The following is a 5182-nucleotide window of genomic DNA, read 5'->3' on the forward strand; positions in this document are numbered from 1 at the left end:
GTTTGGTGTCTTGCATGTTTTTCTTTTCTTGAAAATTTTTCAAAAATAATTCTTGATGTTCATCTTGATCTTCAAAGTGTTCTTGGTGTTCATCTTGATATTCATAGTGTTCTTACATGCATCATGTGTTTTGATTCATAATTTTCATGTTGTGAGTCATTTTTGTGTTTTTTCTCTCTCCTCATTAAAAATTAAAAAATAAAAAAATATCTTTTTCTTATTTTGCTCATAATTTTTGAAAATTTGAGTTGACTTAGTCAAAAAATTTTAAAACTTAGCTATTCTTATAAGTCAAGTCAAATTTTCAATTTTAAAAAAAAATCCTATCTTTTCAAAATCTTTTTCAAAAATCAAATCTTTTTTTTATTATTTTCAAAAATTTTTAAAATTTATTTTCAAAATCTTTTTCTTATCTTTATTTCAAAATTTCGAAAACTTTACTAACAATTAATGTGATCGATTCAAAAATTTGAAGTTTGCTACTTTCTTGTTAAGAAAGGTTCAATCTTTAAATTTTAGAGTCATATTTTTTAGTTTCTTGTTAGTCAAGTAATCAATTTTAATTTTAAAAATCAAATCTTTTCCAAAATATCTTTTTCAATCATATATTTTCAAAATATCTTTTTCAAATTATATCTCTTTCAAAATTGATTTCAAAAATCTTTTCTAACTTCTTATCTTTTCAAAATTGATTTTCAAATCTTTTTTTTTCAACTAACTAATTGACTTTTTGTTTGTTTCTTATCTTTTTCAAAACCACCTAACTACTTTCCTCTCTCTAATTTTCAAAAATTACCTCCCTCTTTTTCAAAATTCTTTTTTTTAACTAATTGTTTCAAATTTAAATTTATATTTTATTTCTTTTCTTAATTTTCAAATTTTAACTTTAATATTTTTCTTTTATTTTAGTTAATTTTTGAAAACTCTTCTCTCTCATCTCTTTCTATTTATTTATTCATTTACTAACACTTCTCTTCATCTTAAAATTCGAACCCCCTCTTCCTCTCTGAGTTCGAATTTTCCTCTTTTCCTTCTTCTATTATTTTCTTCTTCTACTAACATAAAGGAATCTCTCTACTGTGGTAAAGAAGATCCCTATTATTATTTTTTGTTCCCTTCTGTTTCATATGAGCAGGAGCAAGGACAAGGAGATTTTTGTTGAAGCAGATCCTGAACCTAAAAGGACCTTAAGGAGGAAGCTAAGGGAAGCTAAAGCACAACCCTCTGGAAAGGACTTGACAGAAATTTTCGAAAAAGAAGAGGATATGGCAGCCGAAAATAATAACAACAACAATAACACAAGGAGGATGCTTGGTGATTATACTGCACCTACTTCCAAATTTGATGGAAGAAGCATCTCAATCCCTACTATTGGAGCAAACAATTTTGAGCTGAAGCCTCAACTAGTTGCTCTAATACAACAGAACTGCAAGTTTCATGGACTTCCATTAGAAGATCCCTACCAGTTTTTAACTGAGTTCTTGCATATCTGTGAGACTGCTAAGACTAATGGAGTAGATCCTGAAGTCTACAGGCTCATACTTTTCCCTTTTGCTGTAAGAGACAGAGCTAGAACATGGTTGAACTCACAACCTAAAGATAGCCTGGACTCTTGGGATAAGCTGGTCACGGCCTTCTTGGCCAAGGTCTTTCCTCCTCAAAAGCTGAGCAAGCTTAGAGTGGATGTTCAGACCTTCAAGCAAAAAGATGGTGAATCCCTCTATGAAGCTTGGGAAAGATACAAACAGTTGACCAAAAAGTGTCCTACTGACATGCTTTCAGAGTGGAACATTTTAGATATATTCTATTATGATCTATTTAAGTTCTCTAAGATGTCACTGGACCACTCTGCAGGTGGATTCATTCACCTAAAGAAAATTCCTGCAGAAGCTCAAGAACTCATTGACATGGTTGCAAATAACCAATTCATGTACACCTCTGAGAGGAATCCTGTGAGTAATAGGATGCCTCAGAAGAGGGGAGTTCTTGAAATTGATGCTCTAAATGCCATATTGGCTCAGAACAAAATGTTGACTCAGCAAGTCAACATGATTTCTCAGAGTCTGAATGGATGGCAAAATGCATCAACAGCACTAAAGAGGCATCTTCTGAAGAAGAAGCTTATGATCCTGAGAACCCTACAATGGCAGAGGTAAATTATATGGGTGAACCCTATGGAAACACCTATAATTCCTCATGGATAAATTATCCAAATTTTTCATGGAAGAATCAACAAAAGCCTCAACAAGGCTTTAATAATGGTGGAAGAAACAGACTCAGCAATAGCAAGCCTTTTCCATCATCTTCTCAGCAACAGACAGAGCATTCTGAGCAGAGTCCCTCTAGCTTAGCAAACATAGTCTCTGATCTGTCTAAGGCACTTTAAGTTTCATGAGTGAAACAAGGTCCTCCATTAGAAATTTGGAGGCACAAGTGGGCCAACTGAGTAAGAAAATTACTGAAATTCCTCCTAGTACTCTCCCAAGCAATACAGAAGAGAATCCAAAAAGAGAGTGCAAGGCCATTGATATAATCAATATGGCTGAATGCACAAAGGAGGAGAATGACGTGAATCCCAGTGAGGAAGACCTCCTGGGACGTCCTCTGAACTAAAAGGAGTTCCAAACTAAGGAACCTAAGGAATCTGAGGCTCACCTAAAGACCATAGAGATTCCATTGAACCTCCTTTTGCCATTCAGAACTCTGAGAACTATTCTTCCTCTGAAGAGGATAAAGATGTAACTGAAGAGCAAGTTGCTCAATATCTAGGAGCCATCATGAAGCTGAATGCCAAGTTGTTTGGTAATGAGACTTGGAAAGGTGAACCTCCATTGCTCATTAGTGAACTAGATACATGGGTTCAGCAAACTCTACCTCAAAAGAAACAAGATCCTGGTAAATTCTTAATATCCTGTACCATAGGCACCATGACCTTTAAGAAGGCTCTGTGTGACCTGGGGTCAGGTATAAATCTTATACCACTCTCTGTAATGGAGAAGCTGGGGATCTTTGAGGTACAAGCTGCAAGAATCTCATTAGAGATGGCAGACAAGTCAAAAAAATAAGCTTATGGATTGGTAGAGGACGTGTTAGTGAAGGTTAAAGGCCTTTACATCCCTGCTGATTTCATAATCCTAAACACTGGAAAGGAGGAGGATGAATACATCATCTTTGGAAGACCCTTCTTAGCCACAGCAGGAGCTGTGATTGATGTTGACAGAGATAAATTAGTCCTTCAATTGAATGGGGACTACCTTGTGTTTAAAGCTCAAGGTTATCCTTCTGTAAACATGGAGAGGAAGCATGAAAAGCTTCTCTCAATACAAAGTCAAACAAAGCCCCCACAGTCAAACTCTAAGTTTGGTGTTGGGAGGCCACAACCAAACTCTAAGTTTGGTGTTGAACCCCCACATTTAAACTCTAAGTTTGGTGTTGGGAGGTCCCAACAATGCTCTGATGATCTGTGAAGCTCCGATGAGAGCTCACTGTCAAGCTATTGACATTAAAGAAGTGCTTATTGGGAGGCAACCCAATTTTTATTTATTTATATTTCTCTTGTTCTTTTATGTTTTATTAGGTTTATGATCATGTGGAGTCACAAAACAATTGCAAAAATTAAAAACAGAATCAAAAACAGCAGAAGAAAAAGCACACCCTGGAGGAAGAGCTTACTGGCGTTTAAACGCCAGTAAGGAGCATCTGGCTGGCGTTTAACGCCAGAACAGAGCATGAATCTGGCGTTGAACGCCAGAAACAAGCAGCAGTCTGGTGTTTAAACGCCAGGATTGCACCCTGAGGAAAGCTGGCATTTAACGCCAGCAACAAGCATTAGGCTGGCGTTAAATGCCAGAAACATGCTACATTTGGGCGTTTAACACCAGAAACAAGCTTCAGTCTGGCGTTAAACGCCAGGATTGCAGGTAGAGGGGATTTTACACGCCTAATTGGTGCAGGGATGATTCATCCTTGACACCTCAGGATCTGTAGACCCCACAGGATCACCTCAAGATCTATAGACCCCACAGGAGCCCCACCTACCTCAACTCACCTTCTCTCCTCTTCACACAATCCAATAACACTCTTCCCCAAACACCCTTCACCACTCACCTCAATCTCTCTTCCCCATCACCTCTTTACCACTCACATCCATCCACTCTTCCCCATAAACCCCACCTACCTTCAAATTCAAAATCTATTTCCCACCCATACCCACCCTAAATGACCGAACCCTAACCCCTCTCCCTCCACTATATAAACCCCTCTATCTTTCTTCATTTTCACACATCACTACCCTCTCTTATCTTCCTTGGCCGAATACACATCTCTCTCCCTCTCCTCCATTTCTTCTTCTTCTTCATCTATTCTTTCTTCTTTTGCTCGAGGACGAGCAACATTCTCAATGAAATTAGAGAATATCAAAGAGCTATGAGGGAGGAGCAACAAAGGCAATGAAGAGACATAGAGGAGCTCAAGGACGCTATTGGTCCTTCAAGAAGAAGACGCCACCATTACTAAGGTGGACTCATTCCTTAACTTCCTTGTTCTTATCTCTCTGTTTTTCAATTTTTAAGCTTCATGTTTGTCTATGTTTGTATCTTTACTATATGATCATTAGTATTTAGTAACTATGTCTTAAGGCTATGAATAATTTCATGAATCTTTCACCTTTATTAAATGAAAAATATTTTAAATACAAAATAACAAGAAGTACATGAGTTTCAAATTCATCCTTGAAATTAGTTTAATTATATTGATGTGGTGACAATACTTTTTATTTTCTGAATGAATGCTTGAACAGTGCATATTTTTTATCTTGTTGTTTATGAATGTTAAAATTGTTGGCTCTTGAAAGAATGATGAAAAAGAGAAATGTTGTTGATAATCTGAAAAATCATAAAATTGATTCTTGAAGCAAGAAAAAGCAGTGAAAAAGAAAAAGCTTGCGAAAAAAAGAAAAAAAAGTGGCGAAAAAAATATAAAAGAAAAAGAAAAAAGCAAGCAGAAAAAGCCAATAGCCCTTAAAACCAAAAGGCAAGGGTAAAAAGGATCCAAGGCTTTGAGCATCAATGGATAGGAGGGCCCAAGGAAATAAAATCCAGGCCTAAGCGGCTAAATCAAAGCTGTCCCTAACCATGTGCTTATGGCATGCAGGTCCAAGTGAAAAGCTTGAGACTGAGTGGTT

The 5182-nt window shown here is 36.5% G+C and overlaps 1 non-coding gene across 1 annotated transcript; it reads right to left on the minus strand.

The window, feature by feature from the left end:
• Nucleotides 1-1670: 1670 nt before the first annotated feature.
• Nucleotides 1671-1778, minus strand: LOC127742346 (small nucleolar RNA R71). The gene has a single exon (XR_008003535.1). It is a non-coding gene; the product is annotated as a small nucleolar RNA R71 (small nucleolar RNA).
• Nucleotides 1779-5182: the final 3404 nt, after the last annotated feature.

Source organism: Arachis duranensis, chromosome 9, assembly GCF_000817695.3.
Source record: "Arachis duranensis cultivar V14167 chromosome 9, aradu.V14167.gnm2.J7QH, whole genome shotgun sequence".
Taxonomy (NCBI): Eukaryota; Viridiplantae; Streptophyta; class Magnoliopsida; order Fabales; family Fabaceae; genus Arachis; species Arachis duranensis.